The following is a 16577-nucleotide window of genomic DNA, read 5'->3' on the forward strand; positions in this document are numbered from 1 at the left end:
TTGCGCGCGCGTCTTCCACAACACACAAGGTGTTTAACTTGACGCACATGCGCAGCCTGTGTCTCTATGCTTATTAAATACTCACGCCTGTCTCTGCAAGTCCGCATCGCAAGACTTTACGACACGCCCGCGTCTCCCAAAACGGATGATGCGTTAAAACTTTAAACACACCCGCCCACCAATGCTTACAAGCCCGACTCCTTATTTAAAACAAACTAAAATATCATTTTACTGGGTTGCTAATGTCACTTGAATGAAATGACATGACATTGAACACATTTGGATTTTTTATTCATTTTAAAAATCCCAAATGTAGCTATTTAATATTTTGATAGTTATGAAGTTGAGTATTACAGTTCTTTGTTTACAAAAAACAAACATGCATTCAATTAGTCCAACCCAAAGACCATTTTACATTTCATACAATAAGAAGTGTTTATTATATTCTTAATTTCTTTGTTTTTGTTTCCTTATTTAAAAAAAAAAAAAAAACATAAGAATACAGTTAAATCACCAGACCCATAAGCAGTATCAGTAAGATCTAACCATCTAAAGAAGCAGATGCACATTGCATCTACTAAAAAATTTAATCGCAAATCGAATCGCAATCGCAATTCCTGGCAGAAAAAGCGCAATTAGATATTTTCCCTAAATCGCACAGCCCTAATATATATATATATATATATATATATATATATATATATATATATATATATATATATATATATATATATATATATATATATATATATATATATATATATATACAGAAAATGTTCTGGAAAATGTTCTGGAATCACTTCTAAGCTAAAACTCCTGGCAAGGAATTTTTAGGTTAATTCAATTCAATTTTATTTATATAGCGCTTTTCATAATTGTTAATTGTTGCAAAGCAGCTTTACATGAGTAGATGTAGAGGAGAACACAGAAAAACCAAAGTTGGCTGACACTCCCTGGGACGAAAAACCCCCTTGGAGAAAACCCGGTGGGAAAAAACTCCTAGAAGGACAAAAACCCTTGGGAGAAATTAATATATATATATATATATATATATATATATATATATATATATATATAGACACGGTAGGGATAGGAAGCGGGGGAAGCGGATTAAACTGGTTCAGCCGGTGGTTGTTGGTCACGCATCACGTTGAAGAACAGCCAGTAGATCAGTGGTGCGATGACCTTCACAGCAGCAGGAACGGGGTCTGTTTGTCTCATTGTCCCCGGGGTCGAGGACGACACAGGGAGACAAAAACAGAATTCTATTAGCGTAGGGACCGTTCGCATGCAATGCAAGTGTCATACATTATAGTGGTTTAAGTCAGCTCGGTTCCAGGCTAACTATTGCCGCAATAGTATATTACCCATATGAGGTATGTGAGTGCTTTGTTCTAGACAAAATAACTACTGCGGGAAAAGTACATTTACTGGACATTCTATATGGATGCTTTGTTAAAGAAGAATGTCTTAAGTTTAGATTTAAATTGCTCGACTGTGTCGAGAAGCCCCTGTCTGCAGCCTGCAGATTTGGGCGGGTATGCACCTGGGACGGTGCTGCACGTGCAGGCCTGCCCACACTGCTTCTCATTGGTTAGTGGCATGAAGTCATGACGTCGATTATAGCAAGTTTTCATTTCCGATGTTTATCGCTGCATGGTGAGTACAAGCTCCTGTTTTTGTTCTATTTTATTTACAATTTTTAATTTTGAAGTGGCGTTTAGTGTGATGTTAAAATAACTGCGCGCGTGCGGTTTGGTGGGATTATGATTAAAACAAAGCAAAACTGAACCAAAAGAAGAAATATAGGATTTAAGAGTTAATAGTAACAACAACAAAGTTATATTCTAGGACTTTTTTCTATGAATACATTTTTAAATGTAAACTATTTTGATATGTTATTGATAAGTATACATTTATTTATTGATCAGGAAACCATTTCAGTATTCACTGAGCTTTCTGACAGCAGGGACCTTTGATTTTACAGAGGTTAGTGAAATAGCCTATACAATAGAAACCCCCCATATAATTACAAGTAAACTAACTCCGTATTAATTTTTAACTTAGCCTGTCATACATCAGTGTCTGCTGCTTTTGGAGAATTCCCCCTTTGATGTTTGTTTATTTGTTTGTTTTCTTTTTTTTTAATACATACTGTTCATTGAAGCTTCAAATACCAAATGCTTAAATTTAGCATTTTAAAATAAATGTTTTTAACTATAGATAAATTCATTACATGTATCAATCTAAAAGAGTGGATTTAAATTATGGTCCTAAGGGATGTCATTAAGAACAAACTGTTTTTATGAGACTTTATATTTTAAACTTTTGAAGGTCAGAGATGCTGAAAGAGCAACTCCAGTAAAAGAGGAGCGTAGAGAGCAGGTGTTGGTTCCCATTTCAAATCTTGAACCTAAATAACAGGGGTTTGAAAATGATGCTACTCTTGTTCTTACTCTCCAATTTAGAGGTGATGAAATCCCCCGGCCTGTGGATTATTTGACCAAGGTAAGTGCATTATAAACTCCTGTCAATTTTTCAGTTACACTTTTAATAAGTTGTATGTAAAGTTACATTTTGGACTGACTGTTTGCTACTTTAAACAGATGCCACCTGACCTTACATCCTCTGGCAGATCCTGATGGGAGTCGTTACAAAGAGGACAATATGGCTTTATGGTGACTTTCACTGACATGCAAGGTTTTCAGAGACGTTTTCAGCAAGCCCAAGTTCAGAGAAAAGGTCCCCTTTGGATGTCCAAACAGTAAGTTTTCTAAATCTAAATTGTGAGTACTTTTAAAGATACTTGAGAAAGTCTGTCTGTCCATCTATTTCTGTTTGTTCGTTTGTGCAATCTTTCTATCTGTCTGTTCTTCCTATCTATCTGTCTGTCTATCTATCTCTACCTATCTGTCATGTCTATCCATCCATCTGTCTGTTTGTCTGTGTCTGATAGACTGTATTGCCTTCAAAACTTTCAGCTTGAAAACTACTTTGCTGCAAACTGAAATTTTTCAAACTTCTATTTCAAACTTTTAGGATAGGCTTGCTCAAGTCAAATTTAAGCTTGTGCTGCTTGTGTTAACAAACTTTAACTGGTTTATGTTGTTCATAAACAAAAAGTAAGTCTCTTAGGTACTTTACAGACAAAGCCAATAACACTCAAGTATATTTTGTCTAACATTTTCCTGTATTATGTGTAACATATACATAAAAAATTCCTTTCATGACTCTTTACTATGTTTATGCCTATTTCCAATTTGCCAATTTCTTCAAAATGATTCAATTTTGTTTGTTCTGTATTTTATCTAAATTAGGTGTTGTGAACTGGAGTGCATTTTCCAGAAAATATGGGCAAGAGCTCCGGGTGCCTTACTCGTTGACTTTGAAATATACAAGGACTGCCCACCTGGATATGTAGGTGATGGCAGAAGGGGAGTCCTGAATGGGTTTTATTCCGACAAGGAGGTTCAGGGCTATTGCTCATTTGATTGTTTTTTCAATGATGGAGGGGAACTTCAGGCTGTGTAGATTGTGTGTGTACGGTTAATGTACGTGATTATCTGTATGTGTGTATTATGTCTTTTAAACAATTATTTTTGTTTTGAAATAAAAGTTATCACTGGTATGGGTTTGGTGTTTTTGAGTGGCATGAATACTATGGGATACAGAGATTGACAATGTACTGTATGTAGTTTAACTTCATACTACTTTATAGGCATAAATGTTTAGTAATATATATATATATATATATATATATATATATATATATATATATATATATATATATATATATAGCACAAAAATAAACAAGAACTATTAGAGGAGTGATTAAAATACGAAATATATAAGGTGCCATTAATGTTTACGGTAATTTTGTAATTACACAATTAAGTGCAACATAATGTGAAAAACTTTTAAAATCTACACAGATAATGCATTGGTTGAAATGTTTGTATGTATTTTAATTTTTGTATTTACTCTTTTTAACTGTTTGTATGTTTTCTCTGTTTTTATCTGTCGTGTCTTGTGTGGTTTTTTGGACATGAGTCTGGCAAATAAACTGAATTGAAAAATTACACAATACTCTGAAATTCCTTAAAAGTTCACATTAGATCAGGCATAATTGAAACTATATGCTCTACTCCATTATTACTTTATACTTTTCTTTAATAATAAATCGTTTTATTAAAGTATTATTTCATAGCGTCAGCGCGATGTAGTGCACATTTTAAAAATCACACAGTTTTCAACCGCATTTCCTGTTTACCGTGGCGTCGACGTCATTACTGTGCTACTAACCAATGATACGCGTTATGGGAGGGGCTGCCTGTTCAGGTCCTCCCTAGGGTCATCCATGCCCCGATCTGCAAGCTGCAGTCAGGTGTACTTGACTGTGTCTGACACTCAAACATTATTTGGTAAATCATTCCAGAGCTTAGGGGCCAAATAGGAAAAGGATCTACCACCTTTAGACACTTTTGATATTCTAGGGATAATTAAGTAACCAGAATTTTGTGATCGCAGTTTACGCGGTGGATTGTGGTGCGCTAGGGCATTTAAGGCTTTGTAGGTGATAAGTAATATTTTAAATTGTATGCGATATTTAACAAGTAGCCAGTGTAAAAATGCCAGAATTGGACTAATGTGGTCATACTTTTTAGGGCGAGTAAGCACTCTTGCGGCGGCGTTTTGAACCAGCTGTAGCTTGTTTACCTGATTTGCATTGCATCCCCCGAGTAACGAGTTACAATAGTCTATTCTAGAGGTCATAAAAGCATGGATAAGCTTTTCTGCATCTGATGCAGACAGCATATGGCCTATTTTTGAGATATTTCTAAGATGGAAGAATGTTGTGCGGCAGACGTTGGCGATATGACTATCGAAAGATAGACTGCTGTCAAACATTACGCCTAAATTCTTAACCGTGGAAGATGGCACCAACGTGCAGCCATCTATGGGCAACTTGTAATCTGACATATTATGTTCGGAGCGATTTGGTTCAATAATAAGTATCTCAGTCTTATTGGAGTTTAGCATAAGAAAGTTATGTGCCATCCAGTCCCTAATATCACCAATGCAGTCTGTGAGCTTAGCAAACTGGTGGGTTTCGCTAGGATGTGACGAGATGTAAAGCTGGGTATCATCCGCATAGCAGTGAAAACTTATGTTTCCTGATAATGTCTCCTAGAGGTAACATATATAAAGAGAACAGGATAGGACCTAAAACTGATCCCTGAGGTACGCCGTATTTAACGGGGGAGTGATATGACTCTTCCTCATTTACATAAACAAAGTCATGTCGATTGGTTAGATACGATCTAAACCAGGCTAACACCTGACCACTGATGCAAACATAGTTTTCTAGTCTATTGAGTAAGATTCTGTGATCTATTGTGTCAAAGGCTGCACTAATATAATATAATATAATATAATCTAGTAATATAAGGATTGAGATTTCACCACAATCAGATGTTAATAGGAGGTAATTTGTAACTCTTCTAAGCAGCGCTGTTTCTGTGCTATGGTGGGGATAAGTTAGGAGCTCTCTGAGAGGATTCTCAGAATCTTTAGGGATACGGGCCTGATCCACTGCTGATGTGGCAGACACCTTCAATGTGTCTCAGAGTCAAGTACAGAGGATAAAAAAAGATTTGAAGAGACTGGAGACATTTTTGACAAGCCCAGGTCAGACAGACCCAGCAAGACAACTGGTTGAGAGGACCGTTTGTTGGCTTGAAAATCCAAGGCCAGCCCATTTTCCACTGCAGCAGAGCTCCACAAGACCTGGTCACCTGAAGTCCCTCTGTCAACCAGAACAGTTTGTCTGATTCTGTCTCGAAATGGCCTCCATGGTCGAATCAGTGCCCAGAAGCCAGCACTAAACAAGAGACAATTGAAAAACTGTGTGGCATTTCCCAAAGCCCACAGCCTGCTAAAAGGATGGACGCTGTAAAAGCAGAAGGTGGATTTTTCAGATGAATCTTCTGTTGAATTACACTACATTCGCCGCAAATATTGCAGGAAACCTACTGGAGCCCACATGGATCTGAGATTCACCCAGAAAACAGTGAAGTTTGATGGCTAAAAGGTCATGGTTTGGGTTACATCCAGTATGGGTGTGTGTGAGAGATATGCAGGGTGAAAGGCAACATCAATAGTCTAAAATACAAAGAAATCTTATCTACCTCTTAAATTCCCAACCATAAAAGAGGCCAAATTCTGCAGCAGGATGGTGCTCCATCGCATACTTCCATCTCCACAACAAAGTTCCTCAAGGCGAAGAAGATCAAGATGCTTCAGGATTGGCCCAGTCACCAGACATGAACATATGAGCATATGTGGGGTAGGATGAAAGAGGAAGCATGGAAGACAAAACCAAATAATATTGATGAACTCTGGGATGCATGCAAGACTGCTTTCTTTGCTATTCCTGATGACTTCATCAATACAGTAGTGTATGAATCCTTGCCAAACCGAATGGATGCAGTCCTTCAAGCTCATGGAAGTCATACAAGATATTAAATTTGGATCTCACAGCACCACTACATAATTTGCTGACATATTTTTGTATTTGCAGTAAATTTGTTTAATTTCTGTATAGGCGACAGAACTTTTGTCTTGCCAAAATTTGACCTTTCTGTCTTGATTAAATGATAAATCTTTTTTTAGTGAAACTAATTTATTTCAGTGCATTAACTTTTTATATGAGCTATTTCGAAGACCAATTGATTAATTAAAAGTCAGGTTAATACCAGGTCATTCTACACAACAGATAAGCGACAAGACTTTTGTTAGGTAGTGTAGAAAAGTCAGTCTATATAAAATCACCACAAACATTTTTATACACTATATTCAAAATCTTCCTAATATATTAGACAGATTTATACAAAAAAAAAACAATGCAAAAATGAAGATATTTAAGGTCACAAAAACTGAATGGTGTGGTGCTCGCAGAGTTAATGCACTGAGTACACTGCAAGAAAAGAGCTGCATCTGGAAAAATACAGGATAAAAAATTCCAGATAGATTATAGGTTTGTCAGATTTATGAGGCAGAGTGCTTGGAAAGATAATACACAGAAGTAAACTTTTGAAACATCCAGAAACCTTACGTATGTGGATGTATATAGGAACTGGTGGAAGTTCCCTGAAATCCTCACAGCTGTTGTGAGGAGTGGTTGCTGTGAAGGGCTTTTTATATGTTAATGACCTGCAGGTAGATGTGATGTCTCTATTTTCAGAGCTGGGTGGGTGGGGGGATGAATTAACCATGTCTTTTTAAAGCCCTTTTCACACAGACATTCCAGAAAATACACGGAAAATGCATCCTGGATTTTTTCCGGGATCGTTTGATTTTTTGTTCATTCACATTGCCAATGATTTGCCGGCATCTGCGATGTCCCGGAAAGACACGTGACCTGTTGATCTTCTACGCAGCATCTGGATTTTGCATATTTAGGGCCCGAGCACACCGGGGTGTGAGGACCCTATTGTTCTTCAAGGAGTTATTATTATTATTTTTTTTCTTTTTCTCCGACTTCAGCGGGACTTTAGAGGGCCTAAACATACTCGAAAACTCATGAAATTTTGCACAGATGTCAAGAGTGATGAAAATTTACATGTGGTGTATGCTTTAGAATTAGGCGTGAGAAAATGGCTCTATAGCGCCACCTACAAATTTTCAACGAAGCAGCCCTCGAACTGTGTTTGACGTACAATTACGAAATTCGGTACGCGTCTGTAGCATGACAAGACCTACAAAAAAGTCTCTTGGAGCGAAGCCGTAAACCAAACAGGAAGTCAGCTATTCTGAGTTATTTTTGTGATTTGGGCGCAGTTTTTGTCATTTCCAGGCGTCATACTTTAACTAACTCCTCCTACAGTTTTCGTCGGATCATCTTCATATTTGGTGAGTGTCATCTTAAGGCCTTTGTGATGCTAAATTGCGAAGGATTTGACTCTACGTAAAAATTTGTGTCGGTTCTGGCCCGACAAAGTTTGATGTTTTCCAATGAAACAGGAAGTTGCTGGAACTCATGCATACAGTGTCCGATCTGTCCCAAATTTCACATGATTGCTAAGAGTCCTGACCTGAACACATCTACATAACAATTTTCATTTATAGCCATAGCGCCACCAGCTGGCAACCTGAAGGAACATGTTTTAGCGCCACTTTCAAATATTGAATGAAGCAGCCCTTGGACTGTGTTTAACTTACATGTACGAATTTCGGTATGCTCATGTATTATTACAAGCCCTACAAAAAAGTCTCTTGGAGCAACGCCCTAAACCAAACAGGAAGTCAGCTATTTTGAATTATTTCTCAGATTTTGGCTCAGTTTTTCTCATTTCCAGCAGTCATACTTTAACCAACTCCTCCTACAGTTTTCGTCGGATCATCATCATATTTGGCGAGTGTCATCTTAAGGCCTTTGTGATGCTAAATTGCGAAGGATTTGATTCTATATTAAAATTTGTGTCTGTTTCGGCCAGCCAAAGTTTGATGTTTCGCTATGAAACAGGTTGCTGGAACTCAGGCATACAGTGTCCGATCTGTCCCAAACTTCACATGATTGCTAAGAGTCATGACCTGAACACATCTACATGTCAATAGTCACTTATGGTTATAGCGCCACCAGCTGGCAACAGGAAGTGACATGTTTACAATGATTATCCAATGTCTGATCTGTCCCAAACTTCACATGATTAATAAGAGTCCTGGACTGAACACATCTACATGTTAATAGTCACTTATGGTTATAGCGCCACCAGCTGGCAACAGGAAGTGACATGTTTACAATGATTATCCAATGTCTGATCTGTCCCAAACTTCACATGATTAATAAGAGTCCTGGAGTGAACACATCTACATGTCATTAGTCACTTATGGTTATAGCGCCACCAGCTGGCAACAGGAAGTGACATGTTTACAATGATTATCCAATGTCTGATCTGTCCCAAACTTCACATGATTAATAAGAGTCCTGGAGTGAACACATCTACATGTCAATAGTCACTTATGGTTATAGCGCCACCAGCTGGCAACAGGAAGTGACATGTTTACACTGATTATGCAATGTCCGATCTTTCCCTAACTTCACATGATTAATAAGAGTCCTGGACTGAACACATCTACATGTCAATAGTCACTTATGGTTATAGCGCCACCAGCTGACAACAGGAAGTGACATGTTTACACTGATTATGCAATGTCTGATCTGTCCCAAACTTCACATGATTAATAAGAGTCCTGGACTGAACACATCTACATGTCAATAGTCACTTATGGTTATAGCGCCACCAGCTGACAACAGGAAGTGACATGTTTACACTGATTATGCAATGTCTGATCTGTCCCAAACTTCACATGATTAATAAGAGTCCTGGACTGAACACATCTACATGTCAATAGTCACTTATGGTTATAGCGCCACCAGCTGACAACAGGAAGTGACATGTTTACACTGATTATGCAATGTCCGATCTTTCCCTAACTTCACATGATTAATAAGAGTCCTGGACTGAACACATCTACATGTCAATAGTCACCAGTGTTGGGCAAGTTACTAAAAAATTAGTAATTAGTTACAGTTACTAATTACTTCTTTTAAAAGTAACTGAATTACTCTACCGGTTACTGTATATCAAAAGTAATTAGTTACTTAGAAAAGTAACTTTTAAGTTACTTTTATGTCTGCTTCTTATACTGTAGGAGCCTATTTTGCTTTAGATTCAACCTTTGAATATTTTTGTTAGAAATTATCTTAATATTTAAACTTAGTTTATTTATGTATATCATTTAGACCATTTAGACAAATATTCTGCATGTTTACAAAAATATAAAATGTGTTAAAATTGTGTAGTGTCTCTTTAAAAATTTGGAGACAATTGTGTCAACATGTCAAATTTTCTAAAATAAATTATAATTTTTCTGATTTCATATTTATTTTAATAAGTTAGAAACGTCTCCGCTGTGTCCTGCTGACAGGCACGATGCGTGTGCAGCAGATGAGGCAAATTATGGGTCCTCCGAAGGTAAGACTGTCTCATTTCAGTTCTCTTCGCGAACTTCTGAGCGCCTTGAATGGGCAAGTGCTCACCTTTTATTGCATGCTTAGTAGGGTGCAGCACTTGAATTGGAACACAGCTTGTGAAGCTTGCCACAGGGACTGCGCTCTTTGGTCATATATTGTTTGTTTTCTGTTGGATTTAAATGATACACAGGATTAAAGGAAGATATTTATTCAGAAAACGGAGTAGGCTACGTGGATTGTTTTGTCGGACGGACACAGAGCGAGTGGATTGTTTTGTCAGATGGACACAGAGCGAGTGGATTTTTTGTTCGGATACGGAGAGACTGAAACTAAAACTAAAAGCGAGCTCACACATACTATGGAGTTTTAACACGGGTGTACACCGCAGTGTGAATATTTTAGTGGAAACAACAATCGCGGATCGTTCTCTTCCATGAAGCCGATGTAAACATCTAAGAATATATGATCATTTCTTAGATTTATTACCTTTGTGGACTACAAATGCAAGTTGATGTCATACTGCGATTGCTTGGTGAAGATAATTTACAAACATGAGACCGGATGGATTATGACTTGCGCACAATTTTTAAACAAATGTATGTTGTCCCGTTTAGATTTTTCATGTTCATTCTATATGCACTGTCAGCTATGATGAAGTGTAATGAATCATTGCGCCGCCAACTACAGTCCTGCGACATCAGATATGTCTTGTCTATTTTTTACAAAATAGAGTAACGCGCGTAACGAACTCATTTAAATTTCAGTAATTGTAATTGCGTTACTTGATTTAAAAAAATAGTGGAGTTACAGTAACGCGTTACTCCCATCACTGATAGTCACTTATGATGCCAATAGTCAGTTACGGTCATAGCGCCACCAGCTGGTAACAGGAAGTAACATGTTTACAATGATAATGCAATGTCAGATTTGTCCCAAACTTCACATGATTGATAAGAGTCCTGGACAGAACACATCTACGTGCCAATATTTACATGTAGTCACTCATATACACACACACTCGCTCACTCACTCTCTCTATCTCTCTCATGCTATCTTACACGATGCTACCTCGCTGTCATTTGTAATTAGCAACAGGAAATGTGGCACATTATACTACACTTTTAAATGGTTCACCTATGTTTACATGCTTAAATGCCTATTTACTACTGTTCCCTTTAATTCATCTCATGCCACGGCGTGGCGGTGTCAGGTGTGCGAGGGCCCTTCCATCACTGCTTGCAGTTTTAATATTTATTATTTCTCTCTCCAGAAACCACTCGCGTCTATTTTTGTTTATGATAAGACTATAAAGAAGCGTGTGATGCGCCGCTCTGTGCTGGTGAATGATCTCAGCTTCAGAGTGGATATTTGACGAGCTCCCTGATCTCTGCTTTAATCCAGTTTTCAGACATTTCTCATCATGATTGTTAATATACATTTAAAAACCCAGTTTTGAGGAGCTGAACGAAATATCTTGTTGGGATGACGTGCAAGCATTATTGTTTATTATAAGCTCAAATGAGCATGTGACGTGATATTCTTTTATGCTGCTGAATGATCTCTGAGTGACAGGCTAACTTAACTGATATCTACATCAGTCCAGTTTGCTGACAATACTCACCGTGAATGTTGTATTGCATCTAAATCCCTCATTTTAAAGAGTTTGACCAACTTCATGTTGCCATGGCACTCGTTTGGCATCGTTTGTGTGTCTCATTTAAAATTTCCTGATAACTGCTTCATCTAGTTTGCGACATTTCTCGTTGTGAATGTTAATATGCATGTAAATCTCTCGTTAAAGAGCTCAACCATAACTTTTGTTAAGACACGCCCATTACGGCATTGTTTCGGCGTCTTGTTCACACAGAGGCTTTTCCGTGTATCTTACTAGGTCCTCTTTCCGGCAACGATCTCAGATGATTTACGGGACGTGTTTGTGTTCACACAGAAGCTTGTTTGGCAATTTTACGGGTTTTTTCTGGGACCAAAGGTCTGGGTGAATGGGGTTTAAGACCGCACATATTGTTGTTAAAAAAAAATTATAAAACACCATATATCTACAAGTTTGTTTACAAAATAATTTTTTATTAATATCATTTAATTTGTCTATTTAAGAAACTTTGCATCATTAAAAAAAGTATTTATATACATGATTTAATGTAATCAAGAGAAATGAAACAAATGTTATTTCATAATATATTTCCGACACTCTGACATCATGCTTCAGATACTTGCACAACATCCTGACATGGGGCAGTGGCTCAAAACTGTATGCAGGCCTGGAGTAACACAGTGAAGTGGCCCCAGTTCAAATGCCCCCCCCCCCCCAATTTTTTTTTTACATTACATTATATTATATATTATATTGAATCTACTCATTCAGGGCTCCAGACTAACTTTTTTTTATTAGTAGCACTGTAGAAAATTTTAGGAGTGCCAGCAGAAAATTTAGGGCACACCTTAAATCAGCCTGCAATGCAATTATTCACTTTTTTTTTCAAAATAACTGCATTACTGAAAAATACTAAATATTAACTCTATGCAGTTGCTGCACATGCCATTATGCACAATTAATGCCACTTTTAGAATAGGAAGTTATGAACCAAAGAATCATACAACCCCCTTAACTATGGAAAGAAATTAGACTCTAAATTATTAACAAATACATACACAGTTATCTGTGAACTGAATGCATGTTACAAATGTATTTTTCTATCCACGAACAAATGTCTTAAGATTTGAATATGTGAAATTCAGAATTTGAATGAACGTGTATCGATTTGTACAAATGTAAAAATACAAATGTTTTATTTTGTATTCAAATATCATAATTTGCGCGTGCAAAAAGGGAGATGTGCATTTGTGGATCAGGTGACACACGTGCATTAATCTTGTTCTGTTCATTTGTATATTGAGACTTACATTTCGCCGTTTAAAGCATTTTATGAGCCAAATACAAACAACTATCAATTAATGAACTAAACAGATGTCTTTGATTTTGTGTCGGCGAATTTTAATATTTACGTGAATGTGCATCGATTTGTACAAACAGAGTCATATTTGTGAATTCAGTTGGCATATTTCGTATCATTATTTCACAATTTGTGCACGCAAAAAAGAGGATGTGCATTTGTGGATCAGGCAACGCGCGTGCATTCATCCTGTTCTGTGCATACGAGTTTTGAGACTTAAGTTGCGTGGTTTGCATTGAAAGATCCACGAGCACAGCTGTGCTAAGAAAACAGTTACCACTAGGTGGCAGTCTAACGGAGTTTCACACATGGCGGTGAATTATGTTTTCTGTGTTTCCCTTTAGTTTGGTGTTTTTATAGCATTACGTTTATTATCTATATATATTAAATGTTTTAATGGCTTGGCTACTGAGATATGTATGTGTGCATGTATGTAATGTATCTTTATTGTCCTTTAAATGGTAAGTCAATTATTTTTACAGTATAATTCACTTCATTTAAAAAGTAATACTTCATGTATTATACAATACCATTTATTTAATATTTCATAATTTTCCTATTTTCTATTTTTTCATTTTACCTTATATATATAGCCTACGTGTTTGTTCTAAAACTATTGTGTTACATACATACAAATTAATACGCCACAGCCTGTTTATATATAAATAACACTTCACATCATGGGTGTGTGCTATATTTATGTATTTATTAAGAATGTCAACATAATAATTATTAAAACAACCAGTAGAGAGGTTACAAAAAAATACCACAATAGAAAACTGGGGAAAGTATGAAATATTTAATAAACTATTATAGAATACATTAAATTATTGTTTTTTAGTATAAACCATTCAAATCTTTTATTTTTATAAATATATAAAACATACCGTGATAAAAACGCTACACTAAAGGGAAGGGAATAGACTTTGACAGAACACCTGAAATCAGTTGATTTGCTTAGGCCCTACTCATTAATGCTGGTATCGCCAACGCCAAAATAGACCCGCAATCCGGTATTACCGCACTGACAAGCCAACCGCATGAATGCAACCACAGCGTTTTTTTACGTTAAATTAATGAAGCTAGCCATGACCTTCTTGTTTTTCACATCATACATGTATAATGAAGGCCAAATAAATTGGTAAGAGTTAAGAGGGTCATTTCGTTAAATCACAGACTACAGCCAGGGCTGGATTGTCAATTTTGGGCGAGTGCCCCAGGCAATAGGGGGGCACCAAGGTTTCCAGACTGCGGCCAAAATGTTTTTACAAGTTCTCGAGCATGTGCGGGCACTATTGAATGCGCGATCGGGTTTTAACCGCTCAATTGCATGCCGCGTAATCGCGTATATCGTTTTATGTCACCATGCGCTCAGTTGATTTTACCAATGGATCTACGTAGCCCGGGTAAAGTCAACACATCTCACTCAGAACCGCGAGGAGACGCGTCGGTTAAACATTACAGCGATGAGAGATAAAGAGAGCGGGACAACTTTTAGCCTACATTAACACTAAAAACATTATAGATGAGAATAAAGGTCTACATCAGTGCCCAGTTAAGGAAAACTAGATAAAAGATGAGAAACGTGTAAAGGATACAAGCATGTAAACTGCTGCCCTGCCACTCATCTCATTAAAGTATGCCATAGATATAACTTATTGTAGCCTATATGCATTATGCCTAGTTAAGGGGGTTGTATGAATCTTTGGTTCATAACTTCGTATTCTGAAAGTTTCATTAATTGTGCATAATTATGACATTTGCAGCAACTGCATAGTTAAGTGCATTTAGTATTTTTCAGTAATGCAGTTATTTTGGGAAAATGTCAAAAATTGCATTGCAGGCTTATTTAAGGTGTGCCCAAAATTTTCTGCTAACGCTCCTAAAATTTTCAGTCAGGGGCTACAGTGCTCCTAATAACAAAAAAGTTAGTCTGGAGCCCTGAATGACTAGTTTCAAAATAAATAAATAAATAAATAAATAGACTTCCCCAGTCTAGCTCAGGGGAAGGCAACGTCGGTCCTGGAGTGCCAACGTCCTGCAGATTTTAGCTCCAGCCCTGATAAAACCTTGCCTACCTGTTGTTTTAAGGTGACTCTTTAGACCTTGATAAGATTGTCCAGGTGTGCTTGATTAGAGCTGGAGCTAAACTCTGCAGGACACCGGCACTCCAGGACCGACGTTGCCTACCCCTGATTAGACTGTAGATAATTCTGAAAAGTTCAGATATTCATTGTGTTTTTCAGCATCCTTGCAAGTTAACATACAACCAACAGCCTATTATTGTTCTGCATTTACTGCTTAAGGTAAGCCTATACGATCTCTCACACACACTGTTTATCAGGAGTAAAATACAGGTAGGCTATATTATTAATAATAATATAAAATGGATAAAAAACAGAATTTGTTGAATTTGTTAATAACAAATTCAACATTGTTGAATTTGTTATTAACGAATTGGGTAATGATCCTAAAACAATTTAAATATACGCTGTAAAGTGCGTTGTGCTTGCCTTGTGGGCAAGGGGGCATAATGTTAGCTTTATGTGAAACAGTCATTTCATTTTGCTATTGTGGTTCTGTAGCAGCTGGTGATTAACTCTTTCCCCGCCATTGACGAGATATCTCGTCAATTAAGAGAAAACGCTTCCCCGCCAATGACGAGATTTTCCGTCTTTCTGCAATACCGCTATTATCCACCAGGTGGCGCCCTTCCGCAACTTTTTAAAACCGGAAGTATTGCCCTATGGCAAGCTGCTGCATGTCCGTGTCTGTTTTAAAGATCGCTCTGGATAAGATCTCTATGAAAAGTCAGTCACAAAAATGGAATTATTTTTGCTTTTTGCTCAAAATATGGTGTTTTTGCAAAAACCTACCCATATTCAAAAGCTGATTGCAAAAGAACCACTAAAGGTGTATTGTATGTTTATTTATTAAAAAAAAAAAAACATTTTCTGGAAGGCATTAAACTTTGGTGAAAATCATGAAAAACGCTGGCGCTGGCTGGCAACTTTTTTTAAAAACGCTGGCGGTGAAAGAGTTAACTCTTTCGCCGCCATTGACAAGATCTCGTCAATCAAGAGAAAACGCTTCTCTGCCAGTGACAAATATTTCCGGCTTTCCGCAATCCGCTATTATCCACCAGGTGGCGCCCTTCCGCAACTTTTAAAACCTGGAAGTATTGCCCTATGGCAAGCGTCTGCATGTCCGTGTCTGTTTTAAAGATCACTCTGAATGGGATCTCTATGAAAAGTCTGTCACAAAAATTTAATCATCTCTGCTTTTTGCTCAAAATGTGGTGTTTTTGCGGAAACCTACCCATATTCAAAAGCTGATAACAAAAGAACTACTGAAGGTAGGATGAAACTTTTTTTTTTTTTTTTAAAGCAGAGAGTCTGTTCTTTCATTTGTTATATTGTATGTTTATATATTTAAAGAAGAACATTTTCTGGAAGGCATTAAACTTTTGTGAAAATCATGAAAAAACGCTGGCGCTGGCTGGCAACTTTAAAAAAAAATGCTGGCGGCGAAAGAGTAAATCGCTAGCTATAGTATGGTGCATTAATTGT

The 16577-nt window shown here is 37.1% G+C and overlaps 1 protein-coding gene and 1 long non-coding RNA gene across 4 annotated transcripts in view; one reads left to right on the forward strand and one right to left on the reverse strand.

Moving 5' to 3' along the window:
* isca1 (iron-sulfur cluster assembly 1) overlaps window positions 1-16577 on the reverse strand; it is a 77872-nt gene that overhangs the window by 5578 nt on the left and 55717 nt on the right. The window lies entirely within an intron of this gene.
* On the forward strand, window positions 1096-3628 carry LOC135774089 (uncharacterized). Of its 3 annotated transcripts, XR_010543642.2 has the most exons (4): window positions 1096-1659; window positions 1932-1989; window positions 2335-2508; window positions 2607-3308. It is a non-coding gene; the product is annotated as an uncharacterized lncRNA (long non-coding RNA). The 3 variants fall into 3 exon arrangements; XR_012336802.1 differs by lacking the exon at window positions 1096-1659 and having other exon boundaries at window positions 1672-1989; XR_010543641.2 differs by lacking the exons at window positions 1096-1659; window positions 1932-1989 and adding an exon at window positions 3318-3628 and having other exon boundaries at window positions 2266-2508; window positions 2607-2742.

The sequence above is a fragment of the Paramisgurnus dabryanus genome, chromosome 5 (genome assembly GCF_030506205.2).
Source record: "Paramisgurnus dabryanus chromosome 5, PD_genome_1.1, whole genome shotgun sequence".
Lineage (NCBI taxonomy): Eukaryota > Metazoa > Chordata > Actinopteri > Cypriniformes > Cobitidae > Paramisgurnus > Paramisgurnus dabryanus.